The 24,944-nt window shown below is 36.9% G+C and overlaps 1 protein-coding gene across 8 annotated transcripts in view; it reads right to left on the minus strand.

Annotated features, from left to right (window-relative positions):
* Positions 1 to 24,944, minus strand: part of LOC129249814 (polyamine-transporting ATPase 13A3) — a 226,877-nt gene that overhangs the window by 72,587 nt on the left and 129,346 nt on the right. Inside the window, exon 1 of one of the 8 annotated variants that reach the window (XM_054889471.1) lies at positions 19,430 to 19,449. The exons of the other annotated variants lie outside the window; for them this stretch is intronic. The gene's annotated coding sequence lies outside the window, so the exon portion shown is untranslated. Of the gene's footprint in view, positions 1 to 19,429; positions 19,450 to 24,944 lie in introns of those variants that run through there. 8 annotated transcript variants of the gene reach the window in all.

A 24,944-nucleotide genomic window follows, 5' to 3' on the forward strand; every position in this document is an offset into this window, starting at 1 on the left:
TTGGCCTCAGTGATCTCCTACCCGGTCATCAGCATCCCCCTGACAGTTATTAAAGGGGAACTGCACACAATATTTCTCAGAAAAGCGCAGAAAATATTAGGAGCCCAGAGCCCAATGGCTGGGGCCACTTTCGGAGGTGCTCTGGCCTGCGCATTACCCATGAGTGGACATGGGACTTCGTTGGAGGGCTGGAGGGGGAAAATGATCGTTGGACCTTCCTCTTCCACTAGAAACCGGTCCCAGTTCGCTGGCAACAGCGGTGCAGTCAACATCGCTCGGCGCGTGAAAGCAGTTTTAAAAGTGTGTTAGGATTTTGCAGTGGCGAAAATGCAGCGATCATTGGAGCAACGTTCCTCGATCAAATTTTGCGTAAAGCTAAACAGTGTGTATCTCCAGGAAGCACTGTAAACGCGGCATTTTACAAAGAAGTGCTCCTTCGGCTGAAAAACCGCGTCGCCCGGGTTTGGCCCGACCTCGTCAACAATTGGACCCTTCATCACGACAATGCGCTGGCGCACACCTCCTTCCTCTCACCTCTGCATTGGCCCTACAGCCCAGACCTGTCCCCTTCGGACTTCTTGTTCCCGCGCCTGAAAAGAAAGCTAAAGGGGAGGCGTTTCGACTCCATCGAGGCGATCCAAAAAACTGTGACAGCTGAATTGAACGCGATTCCGCCGGATGAGTTTTAAAAATGTTTCCTACAGTGGAAGGACCGCTACCAGCGGTGTATTGACGCTCAAGGGTCCTCTTTTGAAGAATATTAGTTGTATAAGGCAAAAGGTTTAATTGCTTAAAAAATATATGGCTCATTACTTTTCAATCAAACCCTGTATCAATTTGTTAATTGCTAGAGCTAGAAGATGATGCGTCGAGGTAAATTTTTTGTACCAGAAATTTTGTATGCTGTCTATCTCTGAGCATTTCCAATCGTGGGTTTTATGGATGATGCTAATTAGATCCTCTGTTGAGGTGTTTCTCTTGGCGAATCGATATAACTGAGTCATTATGTAGACCAGACATTGACCATATAACATATATGTTTTTCCAGAAGCTCGTTATTTGGTATTTTGTTGGTGGGATTATTAGAAAGTCTTGTGTGTATGCTATTTTTTTGTAAAATGTTATGTTTTGTATTATTTTATTGACATTTATGTCAGTGTTTCCCTATTATTTAAATTACTGCTTTTTGTATCGTGTAATGAATATTTAGTTCGATGTTGAGTTCCTTTAACCTTTTACTAAATATTTTGTGGAGTAATCTGGTTGCTGAAATTACAAATGGGATTGTTTTTACAGAATTTTGTTTAAATATTCGTTTTATTTTTTGAGTGAGTTCACAATATTTTTTAGTTTTTTCTAGAAATTTTCGAAGTATGTTGGGATCATTTGTGTATCGGTTAATATTGTAGTTTCCTAGTATAGGGTATATTTTTCACTGTGGTTGAAGGGGCGTTTTTGTAATAGATCATTGTTTTCTGTTAAATGTTTTGTACTGGCTATTTCTTAATGTATTATTGACGTGTTGTTCCATCGCGTAAAATTGTACATCTGTCTACTTGACAGGTGTCGAAGATGACATAAACAAAAGTTAGACGGAGTTATTTACCACTGATATCGAGGCCTCATCTTTGAAATACCCTTTATTTAGTGAAACTTGCCAAGAAAAGTTATAAGTAGATGGCTATATTTTTGATAGTGAGCTCTACATGCTTTTTATTTGTAAACGGTCTTGAGGTCATAAATTATGATAAATGTTGGCCGGCCATTATATAAATCTTCATTGAAATCCAGTGAATTGGAATTGAGTATCTAGAAACATGAACTTATTACATTTAGACAGAACATTGGGGTAACGAAAAGGATATGCCACCTTTTTTGACTACCAAATATTGCTCGGAATGCAGCAAAACGCAAGAAGGCAAAAAAAGGGAAAAAACTTCTTCTATAGCCTTTAAACTGATGGTAAAATGAGGTGTTTTCACTTTCTTTCAGAAGTCAAGCTATAAAGTGACAACCAAAGGGCAAGAATTTTTTTGGAATAGAATAAGAGATGAAGTTTTGCTCGAGTTATTTTTAAATATTTTTCGGGTAACAGGATATTTTTTACCATAGCTTTCATATAAGGTGCAGGGTACAGTTTCCATTTTTTCATCATACAATTTTTGGAGAAATTAGACAAATTATTTTGGGAGCCAATTTATTTTTTTAAAGAAGAAGACGATAAAAAAATTATTAGCAAACATTTTTTGTTCACAAAGCAAAAACAAATAGGAGCTAGTCTTCAGTGTCTTTTTACGCACACGAGTCTCTGCGTAAAATGTATATAAAGCAATAAGCGAACAATTTAATAGGTATTTCCAAGGTTTGTTATGAAGTTTTATGGGATTTTTGCAATCCCTATTAAACAAGATGTCAACAGAGGAGACGAACTTTGATATCGTGTAACACACTTACAAAATTGTGAAAAAAACTAAGATATACTTTACAGGGTGGGCCATATAGCGTTTGCTTTTTGAACCACCTATTTTTTTGAGGATGGTAACACAAATGACATGCCAAATGTGTTCACAATTTACTTAAAGGTTTGACATTTACGAAATGGGACGCTATACGCTTGAACGAAATTGGGAAATATTGAAAACCTATTTCCTAAGTGGTGAGTCTTCTACTCGAACTGTGAGATATTTGGAAAAACAAATTCCAAAAAAAAGATTTGCCAACAAGACAGTTTGTGGATCAATTTGTTAATCGTGTTCGTGAAAGTGGATCGTTAGTGGATAAAACAACACGTGAACGTGCTCCTACAGTGCGTACACCCGAAAACATTGCTGCTGTAGCCGAATATGTGCGTGAACATCCAACAACCTCAACTCGTTATCATTTTCAAGAATTGAACATTTCACGCACTTCTTTGAGGAGAATTTTGCATAGAGACCTCGGTATGAAGGCTTACAAAGTTCAATTGGTGCAAGAACTGAAGCCTAAGGCCATCCACTGCGTTTTCGGTTCGCTCAATGGGCAGAAAATCGTTTGACCGAAGATGAGCATTTTTACCGAAAAATCATCTTTTCTGATGAAGCTCATTTTCACATCGGTGGCTACGTCAATAAGCAAAATTGTCGGATTTGTGGCTCAGAAAATCCACACGTTACTGTACAGGAGCAAATGCATCCACAACGAGCCACTGTTTGTTGCGGTTTTTGGTCTGGCGGCATCATCGGGCCATTTTTTTTTTCGAAAATGAGCGAGGAGCCAAGGTTACAGTAAATGGCGAGCGTTACCGTGACATGCTCAACGAGATTTTGTTTCCAAAAATTGAAGAGGATGACATGGACGTCATTTGGTTTCAACAGGACAGTGGAACTTGTCACACTGCCAAAGTTACACTCGAACTTTTGGCTACCGTTTTTGAATTCCGATATCAATTGGCCACCTCGGAGCTGTGATTTAAGCCCGTTGGACTATTTTTTGTGGGGAGCCGTTAAGGACAAATGCTATGCGAATCATCCAGAGACGATTGATGCTTTAAAATACGAAATCGAAGTTGCCATTCATGAAATTGGAGCCCAAACAATGTGCTTAAAAATTGGGTTGATCGAAAGGCCTACTGTAAAGCCAGTCGTGTCAGTCATTTGTACAATATTATTTTTCATTCATAAATGGCAATGTTCAATCTTCAAAATAAAAAAAAAAAGTTTGAAAAAATATTGATTAGTTTTTTTTATAGCCGATTCAAAAAGCAAATTTTACATGGCCCATCCTATATTAATCAAAAACTATTTTTACCACTTAATTTGTAATTTATTTCAGTAAATAGTGATTTGATATATGCTGAGCAGTAATTTCATATGTTTCAAATGCAAATGAATATAAGGTTATTTTTATATATTTTCGTAATCTGGATTGCCGTTTTTTGGTCATGGTAATTCGAAGTCAGTGCAGATCAGCTAGACAGGCGTCTTACAAGGCGATCTCACATATTTTTAAAGCGGAAGCAACTCGGACTTAAGCTACGCTCATTGTATTGGTTACCTAGGCAAAAAAACGGTGTTGTCACTAGACAATTAAGTGCTTATATACCAGGCAATACTCAAACCAATATGGACCTTCGGATTTCAGGGTTTCACCTTTGAAATCGAACTTAGAAACCCTGCATAGATTTCTGTCTAAGGTGCGGCACATGTGTGCCTTCGCATAGATAAAAATAAATGGATGCCTTTTCCTTTAATACAATGTTTTAAGGTGTAAAATTAATAAAATTATATAGCATGTTTCTTGTTAAACAATGTTTAGAATTATGTAATGAATTCCACTGGGAATTCTTACTCAATATAGTTTTTTAAATTGTAACTGGAAGTAATACGGAATGTTATTTATAAATGACAGATTGTATGTAATAAATGGCGTTAAAAAACCACATTATCTGATCTGCACATTAGTAAATCGATGACTTCAATTAGAGGTTTTAATTTATATCTGCATTCACTCTGTTTTCTATGCACTAGAGCTGAGCAGTACCAAGCACAACCAGTATATTTTTATTCAAAACAATATATTCTATTTTACAAAATGCAATATACTTAGAATATTTTTGTGTGGATCTTTTACCGAACGGCAACAAGTAAAAGTGAAACGCGAAATACACTAGTCAAGCGACTTGATAAAATTCCGAACTACTTTTTCATTTCCCCACATACACACAAGCATGCCCCCTTCAAACACAAAATTTTCGTTTACTTCCGGTTAGCGATGAGTGCCAACAATGACTGAGCAGCGAATTAAAGAATTCCTATATTTCCCCAACGTCCTCTTCGTCACTTACTTCCGTTCGTTAGGGATAAGGGTATGATTGAGTAAGTAATAACATAGAGTCACGATCACATTGCGCAAGCATTGTGTAAGCGTACAGTGAACATACATACATACAGATGTACATACATATGTCTACTCATTTGTATGTACGCACAAATTTAGCATATCTGATGTTATGGCAAAATTTTGATTTGTCTATCCTTGATTTTTGAAGGATTTTTATATAAAATATTCTATAGTTATTTAACTTAAATATTTAAGTCGCATAAAACTACAATACATAGATAATTTTACCATACATTACCATTAGAGCTATGCTCCAACTAGAGTTAGATGATCTTACATATTCATATGTACTGTGGGCAAAAAGTAAGGTGAATTTGGTTGTAAAATGAAAAATCTTGATTTATTCTTGTAAATCAATTTCATACCCTTCAAAATAATCCCCACTCGATGAAATACACTTATGCCAACGATTTTTCCAATCCCCGAAACATGCCAAATACTCGTAGTCCATTTCCGGTATTGCCATCAGCACCTTCTTCGATTCAGCTTTTATTTCCTCAATCGACTCGAAACGCGTTCCCTGGAGCGGTCTCTTGAGTTTTGGGAATAGCCAGAAGTCCCATGGAACCAAATCAGGCGAATACGGGGGTTGCGGAACGATATGCGTGGAATTTTTGGCAAAATGGTCACGAAAACCGAGTGCAGTGTGAGACGGTGCATTATCGTGATGCAAAAATCAAGAGTTGTTGGCCCATAATTCTGGTCTTTTTAGACGAATTGCTTCACGTAAACGACGCATAATGCACCACGAAAATCGGAAAAAACTGTCATCATGACCTTTATTTTTGAACGACTTTGACGTGCTCTTTTCGGTCTGGCCTCGCCTTTAGCAGGATATTCGCTTGACTGGTCGGTTGTTTCAGGGTCGTAAGCTTAAATCCAAGTCTCATCTTCCGTAATGATGCATTTGAGCTTATCCTGATAGTCTGAAAGCATTCTTTCACACACATCAACGCGAGGACTTTTTTCCAAGATATTGAGAGTTTTCGGTACCAAACGAGATTTGACTTTTCGTAGGCCCAAATGGTCTTTCAAAATGCACCGGTTTTCACAGATCCTTCTAATATTCCTATCATATCAGTAAGGTCTTTAACAGTCAACCGACGATTTTTGAGCATTAACTCCTTCACTTTATTGACGTGTTGGTCATCAGTTGACGTCGATGATCGTCTGGAGCGCTCCAAGCCATCAACACGCTCTCGACCCTCTTTGAAGCCTTTGTACCACTTATAAACATTTTTCTACGACATGGTCGAATCACCAAATGCCTTCTGCAACATGCTAAACGGTTTCGCAGCCGAAATTTCATTCCGCAAACAAAATTTGATGGCACTTCTCTGCTCAATCAAATCAGACATTGTAAAAATTGAAAAATGCACTGATAATGACATTCACATTAAAGTTGGCCCAGATGTTACTAACAGTGCTGCCAACTCATGGAAAAAATAACTAGAGCGAAATTTTAATCCCGTGAAGTTTGACAAATAAATTCACCTTACTTTTTACCCACAATAGTACATATATAAACACACATGTACAGTATGTGAAGAATAAGTCTTGATATAAAAACGAATTTCAAATTTTCGATTTCAATAGCAAAAAATATCACTATTTGACTACTATTTTGTACTGATTCTTAATTATTCACAGCACTTAAAGGGAATTAATAAAAAAAACTTCGAATTCTTTGGAAAAACAACAATAAAGCAAAAAAACACAAATAACACACTATTTCGACACACACAGTAAACTGTTTTTACATTTTCCTTTTTTCAATTTCCTTAGGATGTGTTGCAGAGAACGTTAATGTATAGCGAAGTCTCACGGGCTACGAATAGTTTGAATTCTCAAAAATGAAGTCTGACCGCGAAGACTTCTCACCTCGCTCAACTCGACAGCGGGACATTTCTTAACAGAGCTGATTACAGTGAATTATGTACAAGTACATTGGCTCTGCTCAGTTTTTGGTTTCTGTATGAAATCAAATTGACGAATGCCGACGGCATTTTGCAAGGAATTTGCTTGTGCATTTTTATATTCCCTTGATAGACGTAATTTAATTCAATTTATACTTTCAAACAAACTAAATAATTGAAAAAAGTTTGAACTATGCGCCAACATTTAAAATCAAAGTAACTTCAATGTGTGTTGATTTAATTTAAAACGAAGAATTTAAACAAAATACATTATAAAACGACCTCACATTTTGTTGTATGCGTTTTAGAAAACTTAAAACTTCATACAAATTTGATGAAAATTTTCAATAATTTTTCGACTCGAAATTAATTTTAGACAAGAATTCAAAGAGCATATTGGTATATTGATGAATATATGTATATACGTATATATAATTGGCGCGTACACCCTTTTTGGGTGTTTGGCTGAGCTCCTCCTCCTATTTGTGGTGTGCGTCTTGATGTTGTTCCACAAATGGAGGGACCTACAGTTTCAAGCCGACTCCGAACGGCAGATATTTTTATGAGGAGCTTTTTCATGGCAGAAATACACTTGGAGGTTTGCCATTGCCTGCCGAGGGGCGACCGCTATTAGAAAAATGTTTTTTTTTTTTGAATTTTGGTGTTTTCACCGAGATTCGAACCGACGTTCTACCTGTGAATTCCGAATGGTAGTCACGCACCAAGCCATTCGGCTACGGCGGCCGAATATATATGAATATATGTATGTATATGTATATCAATATATATACATATAGTTATGTTTGTGCAAAAGTTCAATTGCATCTTCAATTATTATGGTGTTACATATGTATGCACTGTAGTAACATGACCTACCGTACGAGCATCGCCTTATCATATTTCATGCAATAATTACAGAATAATATCCGAATGATCGAACTCCTTCCTAACAAATGCTACAACAATTCTCATATTGCATATGCAAATTTAAATATGTGAATTTTTTATACATATGCTATACTATGGCAACTAGAATCATGGCCTTGCCTATGTACGTACATATTTGTGTTCTGAACTTCAAGCAAAACAATGCTTATTAATATACACATATGCATGTACATACAACCGCACACGCAGGGTACTCACTTCATTCCTCTAAATTCGTATGTCGTTTAAAGCTAAAATTCTATGCTTAGCGACTACAAGCACAAAATGCATTAATAGGCGCAGCCGTAGCGGCCATCATACTGCTGAACAGCCTGAAATAGTCGCGGCGGCGCTGAACAGGTTCAACCATTGTACTGTACAACAAAAACTCATCATCAAAAAGTTTATCGATAAATTCGAGCTCATATTTCTACGAGCAAAGTATTTTCATTCATAAAACGAGCCACCCATATGCCAATTTTCTCCACCGTTCGAAAATAGTCAATATTAGAATATTTCGCTGTGAATTATTTGCCAATACTTGGTAAATCTTGAATTTTTGTCAAGTCGAGTGCCCGCGGCTCCGTATATATGTATGTATGTCTTCTATATGTTCGACAACCGCAGCTGCTGTGTGTCAAGTGCGCACATGAGCATACAGTAAATTGCAGAAAACCACACAAGTAGCTTATAAACATATTCTATGTCGGACATTACAATACTAAAAGAAAATTTCGAAACAATTATTTTATGTTCTCTGATAGTAAGTAAATAGTTAATTAGTATATTACTTTACGTATGTAGTTCTTCAATTGATAAAAAGTGCACAAAAACATATGCATATATCGGCAAGGTTAGAAACTTACTCTGAAATCAGAGTATTTTAAGGTTCCTGCACATATTTGAAGGTTACTGTGCATACTTGAGAAGTTTTAGGGAATCGTAATATTTTTTGCTGTTCACAAATTTCGTAATACTGTTTAAATTTAAATTTGCATATGCCATCTTCCTGTGTGCCTGGTAATGACCAGACAGACATATGTATGTATATAATTTTGGATGATGTGGAAAAAATTCAAATATATAGGTCACACTAAAAAGCTATTTAACATTCTTTGCTTCTAATCACCAACAAATTCTTATCGACTGCTGCTAAATTTACATAATTCAGTCCCCTGCTATTAACTTTTGGTGAAAAATGTGTCTGGGGTGATTAGTTTTCGCGAAACGAGTACCCCTCGAAATTCCACACGTTCCTGTCATTGAGACTTCTCTATACATTAACGTTCTCTGTGTGTTGCGTGATCAACTTTGATTTACCGTTATCTCTTCTTTGCAATTATCACTTTGGTGCTTTCGTTTTATCATTCAGTCCAACATTTGTGCTTTATTCGGACTTCAAATTTAAATATTATGTTTTCAAAATGCCTGGCAAAAGATTATATTTTGATATTACTCAATTATTATACAAGTATTATAATTACCCCTTGGGTAAGTGTTCGGGCTCGAATCCAGAATCTCGGTGAAAGACCAAAATGAAGAAAAAGTTGTTTCTAAAAGCGGTCGCCCCTCGGCAGGCAAGGGAAAATCTCGGAGTGTATTTCTGCCATGCCATAAAAAAGCTCCTGATAAAAAATATCTGCCGTTCGGAGTTGATTTGAAACTGTAGGTCCTTCCATTTGTGGAACAACATCAAGACGCACGCCACAAATAGGAGGAGGACCTCAGCCAAACACCCAAAAAGGGTGTACGCGCCAATTATAATACATATATATAAGTATACTAACAAACCCGGCCCCCTTCGCTGGGCACACTAAAATAGAATAGATATGGTTTAGAAAAGAAAATATATGATTTTCGTATTATGTATTTCTTTATTCTTTATTCAAGCGCTTTGGCATAAACAATATTTTTTGTTTTTCTATTTGTTTTTGAGTAAATATAAAATATAAATTGAAAATCAGGAAAAAAGAAGATCGAATAAACAATCGTCTTTTTTCCCTATCATCCATGAATTTTTCGTTTCAATTTATATGTTTTATTAAGCATTCAAGCTTTTTTAACCATTATCCATTTATATTTTTCAAAAAAAAAAACCGAAAAAAAATTTTTTTTCCACGAACACATAATTTCAATCGGATTTCACATTAAATTCTCAAATTTCGTAAGAAATTATTCACTGTTCCAAAATCCACTCCAAAAAAATTCACAAACAATTGCACTTACGTTTTTTCCTTATGGCATCCAAATCAGAAAGAAATATTGACACATTGTAACTCACACTGTCAATTTGACAGTTCAGTTCCGCCCCAAGCGTTAAAAAAGTAAGCGACATTATGGCTGGTTCAAACGAACGCTGTACCCGTTGCCAGTGCTCCGAATTACAACCAAACTTTACGAAACCCATTTTCAATACTTACTTAACAATGTGCGTAAGTTTGGTTTAATTCGGTTCAAAGACACGGCGAGTCCACGTTTTGGCATATATTTCGAGACCCTAGTCATCAATAGGTACGAAAATTACCCCCTATTGAAGCACTTATCAACAGCTTTCATTTGATACCCATACTGTACATACACAACCAAAGGTTACCCGGGTCCACGTTTTGACCTATATCTCGAGACCCCAGTCACGGAGCGGCATGAAAAATACTCTGTACTAAAGCATTCACCACCAGCTTTCATTTGATACCCATATTGTACATACACAACCAAAGGTTACCCGGGTCCAAGTTTTGACCTATATCTCGAGGACTTATCTGCCAATAGATATTCAAACTATACGGAAATCATCTTCAATACCTACTTAACAATGTGTGTAAGTTTGGTTTAATTCGGTTCAAAGACACGGCGGGTCCACGTTTTGGCATATATTTCGAGACCCTAGTCATCAATAAGTATGAAAATTACCCCGTATTAAAGCACTTATCAAGAGCTTTCATTTGATATCCATATTGTACAAACACATTCTAGGGTCCACGTTTTAGTCTCTATCTCGAGACCCTAGTCACGGAGCGGATGGAAATACTCTGAACTAAAGCATTCACCAACAGCTTCCATTTGACACCCATATTGTACATACACATCCGAAGGTTACCCGGGTCAACGTTTTGACCTATATCTCGAGACCCTTTCTACCAATAGGTATCCAAACAATACGGAAACCATCTTCAATACCTCCTTAACAATGTGCGTAAGTTTGATTTAATTCGGTTCAAAGACACGGCGGGTTCACGTTTTGGCATATATTTCGAGACCCTAGTCATCAATAGGTATGAAAATTACCCCGTATTAAAACACTTATCAACAGCTTTCATTTGATACCCATACTGTACATACACAACCAAAGGTTACCCGTTTTGGTCTCTATCTCGAGACCCCAGTCACGGAGCGGCATGAAAAATACTCTGTACTAAAGCATTCACCAACAGCTTTCATTTGATACCCATATTGTACATACACAACCAAAGGTTACCCGGGTCCACGTTTTGACCTATATCTCGAGGACCTATCTACCAATAGGTATTCAAACTATACGGAAACCATCTTCAATACCTACTTAACAATGTGTGTAAGTTTGGTTTAATTCGGTTCAAAGACACGGCGGGTCCACGTTTTGGCATATATTTCGAGACCCTAGTCATCAATAGGTATGAAAATTACCCCGTATTAAAGCACTTATCAACAGCTTTCATTTGATACCCATATTGTACAAACACATCCGAAGGTTACCCGGGTCCACGTTTTGACCTATATCTCGAGCCCTATTTCCAAAATAAAATATAATCCATGTTACTCGTGGATGATGTAGCTTTCGAATGGTGAAAGAACTTTTAAAATCGGTCCAGTAGTTTTTGAGCCTATTCATTACAACCAAACAAACAAACAAACAAACAAAGTTTTCCTCTTTATAATATTAGTATAGATAAATTATATATATATATTTACATAAGGTTGGCAAAAAAGCCTTGCGGTATTTCCGCAAGCTTGTCTTTGCAAGCGCGTAGTTCTAGTTGTATTCGTCGCATCGGTTCACGCTAGAGCTTTTTGGAAAGCTCTTTTCACGTGCTAACACGTGTTTGATTAATTGTTGTTTGCTTTTAGTCGTTCGTGAGTTACAGCGTCGCAAACATGGAGCAAAATAAAGAGAAAATACGGCATATTTTACAGTACTACTACGATAAAGGCAAAAATGCATCTCATGCTGCCAATAAAATTTGTGCAGTTTATGGACCCGATACAGTTTCCATTTCCACCGCACAACGATGGTTTCAACGTTTTCGTTCTGGTGCAGAGGTGATCGAAGATGCGCCACGGTCCGGAAGGCCTGTCGTCGAAAATTGCGATAAAATCGCTGAATTGATCGAAAGAGACCGGCATAGTAGCAGCCGTAGCATCGGCCAAGAGCTGGGCATGAGTCATCAAACCTTTATAAACCATTTGAAGAAGCTTGGATTCAAAAAAAAGCTCGATGTATAGGTGCCACACGACTTGACGCAAAAAAACATTTTTGCCCGTATGGATGCATGCAAATCGCTTCTGAATCGCAACAAAATCGACCCGTTTTTGAAGCGGATGAAAAGTGGGCCACTTACGACAACGTGAAGCGCAAGCAGTCGTGGTCGAAAAGCGGTGAAGCTGCCCAGACGGTGGCCAAGCCTGGATTGACGGCCAGGAAGGTTCTTCTGTGTGTTTGGTGGGATTGGCAGGGAATCATCTACTATGAGCTGTTCCCCTATGGCCAAACGCTCAATTCGGACCTGTACTGCCAACAGCTGGACCGCTTGAATGCAGCACTCATGCAGAAGAGGCCATCTCTGATCAACAGAGGCCGAATTGTCTTCCATCAGGACAACGCCAGGCCACACACATCTTTGGTGACGCGCCAGAAGCTCCGGGAGCTCGGATGGGAGGTTCTTTTGCATCCACCGTATAGTGCGGATCTCGCACCAAGTGATTACTACCTATTTCTGTCCATGGCGAACGAGCTTGGTAGTCGGAAGTTGTCCTCAAGAGAGTCCTGTGAAAATTGGCTCTCCGACTTTTTTGACAATAGGGAAGCGAGCTTCTATAAGAGGGGCATTATGAAGTTGGCACCTCGTTGGGAACTCGTCATCGAACAAAACGGTGCATATTTGACTTAAATCGCATTATTATAACCGATTTTATGAACAATTGAAAATTCAAAAAAAATACCGCAAGACTTTTTTGACAACCTTATATTTTATTGAAGATTTTGTAAGAGATAATAATGTAGTAGAAAGTGAAATATTGGCGTTGCGGGAAATTAATCAAATTTTACTTTCTCACAATACATCTTTAAAACATTTTGGTTTGCCGGAAGTTTCTTTTGCAGACAACCTTACAACTTTAACAACTGACATTGAAGTCGATTTGATATGCGCACAAACATTAAAAGATCAGCTTAATCGAGAACAAAAACACATTTTTGACGAAGTATGTACAATGCTAATGATGAGGGCATATCTGTTAAAGCTGTTTTTATTGATGGACCTGGTGGCTTTGGAAAAACATTTCTATATAAAACTCTTACTCGCTATATTCGTGGTATTGGAGAAACAGTGATTACCGTAGCTTGGATAGGTATAGCTTCAATTTTGTTACCAGGCGGGCGAACTGCTCACAGCGTTTTTAAATTTCCCATACCGTTGACTGAATCGTCAGTTTCTTTGGTAAAACCAAACACTAAAGTTGGTCAGGCATTAAAGGCAGCAAAAGCTATTATTTGGGATGAAGCTAGCTTGGTACCTGGCAGAGCTCTGTTGTGTTTAGATCGTCTTTTGCGCGATATTCACCAAAATGAGACGCCTTTTGGTGGGAAAATTATTATTCTGGGTGGAGACTTTAGGCAAGTTTTGCCTGTGGTACCGAGAAGTACGCGAACTGGCATAGTTGATAATTGTTTAAAACGTTGCTCTTTGTAGAAATTTTTTAAATCATTTAAGCTCACAATCAATATGCGTACTCAAGAATCCGACTATTGTAATTTTCTTTTGCGCATAGGACACGGCGAAGGGCAAGACAATGCATCAAGAGTAAAAATTCCTGATCAAATTCTTTTAAAAAACGGAAACCTCATTGAGTGGGTTTTCCAACCAAATAATGGAATAATAGAAATTGTTAATTTAAAAGACCGAGCCATATTATGTCCAAAAAATGATCAATGGCACATAAACTCGAGTATAGTCGATATGCTACCTGGTCAAGAGCGCACATATCTCAGCGCTGATACGATTGTTTCACAAGATTCACAAGATCAGGTAAGATTCCCAGTGGAATTTTTACACTCCCTCAATTTTAGTGGAACTCCGCCGCATAAGCTTCAATTGAAAATTGGAACAGTGATAATGTTGATTCGCAATTTAAGCCCAGCAGAAGGTTTGGTGAATGGCACACGACTTATCGTAAAAGAAATGCATCCGAATTGCTTGCACGCGGAAGTGTTATGCGGAGAGGCTCAGGGAAGGCGATTTCTATTGCCTCGTATAAATTTGCAGCCGAGCGAAACCACACTTCCCTTTACGTTGAAGCGTCGCCAATTTCCAATTATAATAGCCTTCGCCATAACTATAAATAAGGCCCAGGGGCAAACATTATCAAGGGTGGGGCTTCATTTAAAGGAGGATTGCTTTGCCCACGGCCAACTTTATGTTGCGTTAAGCCGGGTTAGATCCTGGGAAAATATACGCGTTCAAATGGGCAATAACGAAAACTTCACGTTGAATGTAGTTTATAATGAAGTAATTTAAAAAAGAAAATTACTCATTTAACTGAACAAAATTTTAAAAATCTTATAGGCATGCATAAGTTCTTACATAGGTATTACATATGAATAAAAATATACACTTTTCTAATCATCATAACTTTTAATACAATATATAAAAGTGTCACATATGCTGTTTACTTTCCGTGGGAAAAAAGCCCACCCGATTTTCGGGAGTTACATACTAGTTAAGTATATTTTGCTTATAACAACGAATTCGAGCATTTTTAGCGCCTGCTGTTTTTCTGGCGAAGAACTTGCTCGGCTCATTTTAGACTGAATTTCATCGAAAATATAAAATCTATGATAAACCAAAAAAATAAAACCGAATATTACGGATTCAGCGTAGTCTAGCTCACTAAGGAACAAATTCGTTTCAAAATTCAGCCACTGTTTACATTGAGCAGCAGTAATCTGCGTGGTTTACCCTTTGTGTATACGAGCAAAACCATTATTGGTCGCCTTTATAACTCGGCGCGATGATTTACGTATCCTCTTATTTTTTAACACTCTTTTATTAGCTCGGGTTGTATGTATGTATGTTATGTATGTAACGGAATCTTTGAGCTTAATTTTCACTAGCTTCTGAAAATCTGATCGACTTGGAATTTTGCACACCTATCAAGGATCGATGACAATGCAATAGTTTGATTAAAGTTTTCCATTATCCTTATTAGGATTGCCAGGATTAATATTTTCTTTTTTTACTACTATGCGCAAAAAGTAAGGTGAATTGGGTTGCAAAATGAAAAATCTTTATTTATTCTTGTAAATCAGTTTCTCAGGCTCCCTCCATGAAATAAGTTGTTCATCCCGACTACTTCTTTATCACGGCCGATAACTGCATAGCTTTAGGCTCACAGTCGATAAGAAAGGAATTAAATATAACACGAATATATTGAATCATTTATTCACTGACTGCAATGATAACAATATTTTTCATTCATAATAAAAAATAGTTACAAAAAAACTAAAAAACACACTTTTTGCTAATCGAACTAAAAATTAGAAAATAAAAAAAGTTTCAAAAAACTAAAAAACACGCTTTTATTGCTAATCGAACTAAAAAGTAGAAAATAAATTTTAATGACAAAGAGACCTATAATGAAGTAATAGCAAATCGAACGATCAGTCATAGACAACTACCTCAGAACAGAATTATAACAAAAATTAAGATACAAATAGAATAATTAACACACTTTTATTAGCTCAGGTTGTATGTATGTATCGGAATCTTTGAGCTTAATTTGCACTGGGTTCTAAAAATCTGATCGACTTGGAATTTTGCACACCTATCAAGGACCGATGACAATGCAATAATTTGAAAAAATTTTTCATTATCCTTAATAGGATTGCCAGGATTAATATTTTTTTTTTTAACACACTTTTATTAGCTCGGGTTGTATGTATGAATGAATGTAACGGAATCTTTGAGCTTAATTTTCACTGGCTTCTAAAAATCTGATCGACTCGGAACACACAACATAGATGACTAGATGGGAAACTCTTTTTCTCGTGAGAGCGCTGAAAAATGTGCATTTTTTATAACATTTGCCAATATTGCCACACTGGTAGAAACATGAATTGGGTATTTTTTTAAACAAAAATTGGGAATTTTTAGTTTCCACACCACCATTGAGGTTAGTATTTAGTGTGCGGTTGTGTAATAGTAAAGCGTTTTTCAGTAAGAGCGCTTCAACTTTTTTTTTTAATAAAACACAAACGGTTTGACTTTTTTAACTAATTTTTTTTTTATTATTGAGTTTGAACATATTTAAGTATGAAATTCGATTTTTTTTGCATGACCACCGCGCGCACGTTTTACGACATAAATCAGCCGAAATTCCAGCAATTTCGCGATCAATATTGGCTCTGAGCTCACAAATCGTCCCCGGCTTGTTACTGTAGACCAATGACTTCACATAACCCCAAAGAAAATAGTCTAGAGGCGTCAAATCACACGAGCGCGGCGGCCATTCGACCGGTCCATTTCTGGAAATAATGCGCTCATCGAACTTACTCTTCAACAAATCAATTGTAGCGTGTGCTGTGTGGCTTGTGGCCCCGTCCTGTTGAAACCACATGTCGTCTAAGTCCATACCATTCAATTCCGGCCAAAAATAATCGTTTATCATGTCGCGGTATCGATTTCCATTCACAGTAACGTGGCGATCGTTCTCGTCAACGAAAAAATATGGACCAATTACGCCGCCGGCATGTAAACCGCACCAAACAGTGATTTTTTCGGGATGCAACGGTGCCTCATGAATCACGTGTGGATTGCTTTCTGCCCAGTAACGCATATTTTGCTTGTTGACAAAGCCATTGCGCCAAAAGTGAGCTTCATCACTGAAGATGATTTTTTGGAAAATCTGCTCTTTAAGTAGCAGCAACAGAACGATTATTTTCATAAAAAATTTGCACGATTTGCAATCGTTGTTCAAGTGTGCAGCGTTTCATGATGAAATGTATACTAATGAAGTTTACAAATGACAAGCGAAAAATAAAAAATCTTGCGTCGTTCGCCCTCCTTATCGGAAAAAAGTTGAAGCGCACCTATTGAAAAACGCTATATATTACTCGTAAACACCTACATACACTAAAAATAATAAATAGTTAAAAAAAAACCTAAAAAAACACGCTTTTATTGCTAATCGACCTAAAAAGTAAAAAATAAAATATAATTTAAAAAAACCAAAAAACACGCTTTTATTGCTAATCGAACTAAAAAGTAGAAAATAAATTTTAATGACAAAGAGACCTAGGTATAATGAAGTAATAGCAAATCGAACGATCAGTCATAGTCAACTACCTCAGAACAGAATTATAACAAAAATTAAGATACAAATAGAGTAATTCAAATTAGAGTTAAAGGCGTGGGATGCATTTTGCTTCACTTTCATAACCCTCTGTACATAGGTAGTTGCCAATAGAATGATTGTAATATTTAGTATATCAAGCATCCCACGCTTTTAACTCTAATTTGAATTACTCTATTTGTATCTTAATTTTTGTTATAATTCTGTCCTGAGGTAGTTGACTATGACTGATCGTTCGATTTGATATTACTTCATTATAGGTCCCTTTGTCATTAAAATTTATTTTCTACTTTTTAGTTCGATTAGCAATAAAAGCGTGTTTTTTAGTTTTTTTAAACTATTTTTTGTTTCTACTTACTTTATGTTAAAAGGAGACGGATAATCTATTTGAGTGGAAATGTGTTGCCAGTAACCGCTAAAAAATTTTTGTTCGAGTTTGTTATTAGAAGTACTTACTCAATGCTATTAATTATATTGTCTTATTTTATTGATGCTGTTTCACGGGCAGCTTTTTTAAATCTTTTGAACCGCACTATTTACTTTTTGAAATTGTTACACGTAATTACTATATATTAAGTTATTTGAGATATTCGTAGTAATTTCTTAGATAATAAATAACTCAGTTTTGCATGGTATATTTCTAAGGCTTTGATACGAACGCAATCATTGGAAAGGAATTCGGAGAAAGGACTGGTATGAGCAAGGGGTAATACTAGGACAAACACAACCGCTAAAATAATTAGAATACATGTAAATCTGAAAACTAGTTTAAATTGTTAGGGAAGGTTGCGCGTAAAATAACAAAACGGATGCAGGTACATACGAGGGGTGCCTTGTATATGTCGGGATTTGGCAACCCTGGTGTTGTAATCTGGCCACTTACAGCTGTATCGCAAAGTTTAACATTTTTTGGCTTTTACGTACTCAGAACGTTTTGAAATACCAGCGCTATTTGTGTTGTTTACAATAACTTAAAAGATTCATCTCGGTCCAAAAATGGAATTAAATCGTGAACATTTTCGTGCGATTATTTTTTACAACTTTCGACGTGGATTAACTCAGCAACATTGCATGGAAAAACTTAATTGATTTTTTGGCAATGAAGCTCCATCAAGGACCAGTGTTTATCATTTGTTCGTGTTCGATCCCACACAATTTGTCAATCGCTCAAAAAAAGGTTCGTGTCGATTGGTCGACGGAAATGCTCAAAAAATACGATCGCGGGGCTTCGAAACACGTCTATGACATCGTGACAGGTGATGAATCATGGATTTACGTGTATGAGCCCGAAAGTAAACAGCAGTCGACTGTATGAGTGTTTGAAGATGAGCCAAATCCAACATCCAATCCAATCCAATCGCGCACGAAGCACTTCCAAGCAAATGGTCGCCTGTTTTTTCGGAAAAACTGGACATGTCGCAACCGTACCACTAGAACAACGCAGAACAGTAAATGCTGAGTGGTACACATTCATTTGTTTGCCAGTTGTCTTCCAAGAAATTAGGAAAACCAATCGCCAAAGACGGATCACTCTTCACCAGGACAATGCGAGCTCTCACACATCGGCTCAAACAACTGCATTTTTCAGCACCCAAATCATCGAATTAATGGGTTACCCACCGTATAGTCCTGACTTGGCACCGAATGACTTCTTTGTTTCCCGTACGTAAAAAACAAACTGAGAGGTCAACGTTTTTCGACACCTGAAGAAGCGGTTGCGGCATTCAGAATGCATGTTTTGGAGGTACCTCATTCAGAGTGGCAAAAGTGCTTCGACAATTGGTTCAAACGCCTGCAAAAGTGTATAGATCTTCATGGAGAATATTTTGAAAAACAATTAAGTGATTTTCGATGATTAAAATTTGTTTTTGTTCTCTAATCCCGACATATAAAAGGCACCCCTCGTACATATGTATATTTCTATGAACCAATACGATCTACATACAGTGGCTTAAGGGGTTATATACAGTTAGAAGGCCGAAAAAAGCAAATTTTCCAGAATTTTTTTAGAGAAAACCTTTAAGTATATTGACCTTAAAATTTGTACACATATTATGTTATCTTTTAACTGTATTTTAAGGCCTAGTATTAGTAAAAATATTTACTTGGAAAGGAGCTACAGCTGATCTGCGAGAGCTTCTATCAAAAAAGACATTTTGCGGTGACCACTATATCTCTGAACTGGATCCTCTGAAATTAAAAAACCAAACAGATTTCGTTAAAGTATTTTTAAAACTAGTAAATAATCAAAGGAATAAACAAAAACAATGTTTGACCAAATGGCGGTTTCTCAAAAAAAATGTATTTTTGACCAAAATTTCGGGCTTAAATTGTTAATAAAAAAATATATTTGTCTATTAATTACTAAAAAATATATTTAGGAAGCTCGTGTTAAAATTTGAGACTAATCGGTTTAGCCGTTTTCGAATAACGTTGGTCACCGACTTTGAAAACACCATTTTGAGAAAAACGCGTTTAAAGTTTGCCTTGTACTTTCAAGCATTCGAAAAATAACTTCGAAAATATTCACGGGAAGGATAAATTTTCTGTGGCGGCCGCCGTAGCCGAATGGGTTGGTGCGTGATTACCATTCGGAATTCACAGAGAGGTCGTTGGTTCGAATCTCGGTGAAAGCAAAATTAATAAAAACATTTTTCTAATAGCGGTTGCCCCTCGGCAGGCAATGGCAAACCTCCGAGTGTTTTTCTGCCATGAAAAAGCTCCTCATAAAAATATTTGCCGTTCGGAGTCGGCTTGAAACTGTAGGTCCCTCCATTTGTGGAACAACATCAAGACGCACACCACAAATAGGAGGAGGAGCTCAGCCAAACACCTAACAGAAGTGTACGCGCCAATTATTTATTTTTTTTTTATTCTTAAATATATGTACATTAAGAAAAAAAAAAATAAATCAAATCGATTTTTTGAAAATTCTAACTGTATATAAGCGCTTAAGGGGGTATTCGCTTCGAAATTTGAAAAAATCGAAATTTTTTTTCCAAATTTGATAGTTTAAGTATTCAAAAATATCTCCCTAAAAGGATTTTTCAAAATTCGAATTATTTTCGTAGTTACAACTATTTTAGTGCCGCGACAGCTAGACTGGTTTGAGCGGACGGCGAACTTGAAACGTGTTTTCCTCGAAACTACTTCTTTCGATACGGTCGGCACGATATCTCAAGTTCCAATCAACCGATTTGCTTGAAGTTTATCATGAATATTCTTTAAATATTATATATCTGTAACGCATGACGCGCGAAAAACTGGAAATTTCAATTTTTTAATATGTGTAAACAATTCGAGAAAGCTTAAAGATTAGGGAAAAATCGACCTCAATTTTTGAGTAGCCGCCATTTTATCTTTCGCCTTTTTTATGCGTCATACGATAATGACATTCATATTAATTAAGACTTTGTCACGTTTTTTTCAAATGACCACAAGGGTATAAATCTTGACGACGAGGACACTGCCCACTGTTATATAATAGTAAATTTAATTTTGCGTCAAATGAGCTATATTTGACTGTAATTGAATTAAAATTAATAGAGTTGTGTGAGTTTTAAGATTTTATTTTTTTTTTTACTAATTTGGTATGTAGGTATAACTTACGCTAAATGGGAATAAGGACGTGTTTTGATACGTTATTATAGATACGTAATATTTATTGGAGTGTATATGTATACATAAGAGTACACTGTACTGCATACAACAGAACTGGTTAGAACTTACCAAAATATCTGACATATTATAGCACTTTTTTTTTTCAATAGAAATATGAAAAAGCTCCCAAGTGTACCAAAGTTCACACTGTGCATTGATTAACGAAAGAAGTTTGTTATTATAATTTAACCTTATTATAACATCAAAGTTTTATTGTTTGTTTCATTGAAATTCAAGAGATATAAATCAAAACGTTGCCAGAAAAGTCGAATTTCTCAATATTCTCTGATGATGTGGCATCATCAGCCTTATCATAAACCAGATGATTGTTATTTTTGTAAAACGGACGTAAACGGTCATCATTATAAAACTCGAAAGCACATTAAGTATGCTGATGTTGCAACTGTTAAGAACCCCGTAGTCTAGGACGATATGATTGACTCAACTGCAGGTCATGAACTGAAGGAAGTTCAACTCATTGCTGATGATGATCAAACTGATAACAATAAACCTGATGATGAAGAGTACTTTCCGTCTGGTTCTAAGTCTTCAGAACGACACATTGTATCAAATTCAGATTTTCAGGATCTTTCTCGTGATTTACTTCTATCGGGAAGACAATCTGATACGCTCGCTTCTCGATTTAAACAATGGAATTTAGTTGACGACGACTTAAGATGAATGATGATGATCGAATTTCTTACAGAGAAGTATTCAAAACTGATGAAAAGAATGACAAATGTACCGTACCATACTAAACTCCAAAGGGCCGTTTCCAATGCATTTTTAAGTTTGGAACCAGTTCCGTTGTGTACTGCACCGTACCGCACCGTACCATACCGTACAGTGCTGCACTGCACAATACTCCAATAAATATTATGTGTTTATAATGACACTTGTTATCATTTTCATGCTTCGAAACGTATATCAAATATCTTAGTAAAAAAAAAAGAAAAAATCTTAAAACCCACACAACTCTATTAATTTTAATTCAATTACAGTCAAATATAGCTCATTTGACGCAAAATTAAATTTACTATAACAGTAGTGTACTAAAAAAAAAATCCTCAATATCGGAAAAAATATGTCAAAGTCGAAAAAATAGAGAAAAAATAAATAAATTCCAAATACTTCCGTCTACAGTCTCGTCAGTTGTCATTTCAGAAAAATTGTCAACAAACTGTCAAAAAGGCTTGTTTTTGTTCTTTCGAACTAAAAGAACGAATTCGAAATCGGATGGAAATTGGCGAAGTTAGGAGTTATTCTTCACATCAACCTACTGAAAAACGGTTTTATGGCCATAAAATGAGATTTTGGGGGTGTATTGGAAATTTCTCCTATACCATTTTTTTTAGTTTTTCTATAGCCACAAGTTGTGCTAGGTCTCCATAAAAGTATATTTAATTTTTTTTTTGTCACACAGTGTAAATAAATAAATGATAAAAAAATGGATTGTATCATTAGCTTTTCTTTATTCCCCGTTAAAAAATGCTCGAAGTTCGGGCCTCTAGATTAGAATACCCCCTTAAACGCGCACTCGTCCATCCTCATTGCTTAACATCCGAATTCCGGAACAATAAATGAATAAAATTTCGAAAAAAGCATACCGCCACAACCGCCAGGTGATGCTCTAAGTCCACTGATTAGAGTTTTTTTTTAGAAAAGAATTTTCACCATTGCTTAACATTTGGAAAAGTTACTCTGTCTTAAGCAGATCTACCTCGGCACGTGTTTTCTATTTTTCACAGTTTTAAAAATGGATTTGAATTTCCAACGACAAGCTTGGATTAAATTTTGCGTTAAAAATAGTTTTAATGGTGTAAAAAAATGTTGGAAACTGTTTCCGTAATGATACTCTAAAGAAAACAGCCGTTTATGAATGGCCTGAACGCATCAGAAGACAACGCGAGTCCATGAAGGACGACGTACGTAGTGGCAGGCCATCGCCCTCGAAAACTGATGAAAGTATATACAAATTGCAATACAATTTGATCAATAACCGCAAATTACCCATCAGAGAGCCTGCAGCGGACTTGCAAAATGCTTATGCATGATTTCAAAGGCCGATCAGACATTCATTTTTCAGTAAAAATAAAAGCTCCCGGTTTTTATGAATTACAACAGTATTGTACACCAGAAGGTGTTTGTCAGAAGGTCAGAAAGTTAATAAGGCCTATTATTTGGGCTTTATGAGATGTTTACAGGATGCAATTTCTGTCCTATTTTTGTCTATTTTATCGAGCCAAAAAGCCACTAGTGAACGAGTTTTAACAGTCGAAAGGAAGTAATGGAATAATCGAAGACGGCTCTAATAATTATACCTAAAAAAGAGTTAATATAATAATATAACTTTTAAATCAAGGGTGGTGTATTCATTTTATCGCCGATCGCTTATTTCTTGTTCTAATCGGCGCCAGTTGGACACAAAAATAGATTCCAAATCCTTCTCCACCTCATCTTTCCAACGCAGACAAGGTCTTCCTCTGCTACCACCAGCTGGCCCCATACTTAAAGACCTGGCTCGTTTGTATCCATTCAGACGACATAACTCTGCCAACGAAGCCGTTGGATCTTTACTCATTGAACTATTCTACGTCGTTGTAAAGCTCATACAGCTCAATCCTCCCTTCCATTGCCTCGTTTAAACTTCTGCGGCATACGATATGATGAGAGCCTTACAAAGTGCTAGTTTTCTTCGTCGAGAGAGGACTTTACTACTTAATTGCCTGCTTAGTTCAAAGTGTGATTTCAAGGCTGACATTGCTATCGGTTGATGATATTTGATGACAGGAGGTACTTTGTTTTGCCTGGAAGCTGGAGCTCTTCGTCTGCAATAGGTGGTGGTTGGACTCCGATAAGGGCATTCAGGGGTCGGGAGCTTAAGAAGGTGGTAAGACTCCACCTCGGTTAGCTCACCCCTAGACCCATTCGCTTTGCTTCTTTATGCAGTTTGGAGAAGGCAAAACTAGCAGCCCGGCTGCTAAGGCCAATATTATCGGCATACGACAGCAATTGTACGTTTTTTTAAAAAACTGTATCTGCGCGATTGAGTTCTGCAACTCGTACGATCTTTTCAACATAAAGTAACAGAAGTCCCACGCATAACTGGAAGACGGTTAAGGTGGAGAAGTCCGAGGGCCGTTTGTGGCTCACTCTGTCTGAAATCTCATTTGGTATCGAACGGGTCGGAGAGGTCCTTCCCAATACTGACGGCGCTGCTGATACTGAACAACGTAATTTTATAAAGCCGTATTCGGGGATACCAAATCCAGGCTTCGCGACATACAGGAAACTCCTTTGCGTACTGTTGAATGTAGCTTTAAAATCGACAAATAAATGGTGTGCGTCGATTCTCCTTTCATGGATCTTTTCCAAGACTTGGTGTATTGTGAATATATGGTCTATTGTAGATTTTCCAGGTCTAAAGCCACACTTATAAGGTCCAATCAGTTGGTTGATGGTGGGCTTCGAAATTTCACACAATACGCTAGCTAGAACCTTATAGGCGGCATTTAGAAGACTAATGCTGCGGTAATGGGCACATATTGCAGGATAACCCTTATTATCGATTGAGCAGATCACACTTCCAGTGAGCAAGCATCCTTTCATCCGACCATATTTTTCAAAGACATGATGCATGCACCTTACCAGCTCCACGCTGCCATAATTGAATAGTTCAGCCGGCAGTCTGTCGGCTCCCGCGGCTTTATTGTTCTTTAGCCGCGTTATCGCTATTCTCACCTCGTGATTGTCGGGTAGCGCAACCACAGGCCCATCGTCAACGATTGGAGTATCAGATCGGATTCTCTGTGAAATGTCCTTGACTAGCAAGTTCGAGGAATATAATTTAAGTATACTCCGGCTGTCAGTCACCAGGTCTTATAGGAAAACCAACCGCTCTTGAAACATTCTGTAAGCCGCCGATCTTTTTGCTAGAATTTTCGGATGTTTTTCCTATTG

Source organism: Anastrepha obliqua, chromosome 6, assembly GCF_027943255.1.
Source record: "Anastrepha obliqua isolate idAnaObli1 chromosome 6, idAnaObli1_1.0, whole genome shotgun sequence".
NCBI classification, from domain to species: domain Eukaryota; kingdom Metazoa; phylum Arthropoda; class Insecta; order Diptera; family Tephritidae; genus Anastrepha; species Anastrepha obliqua.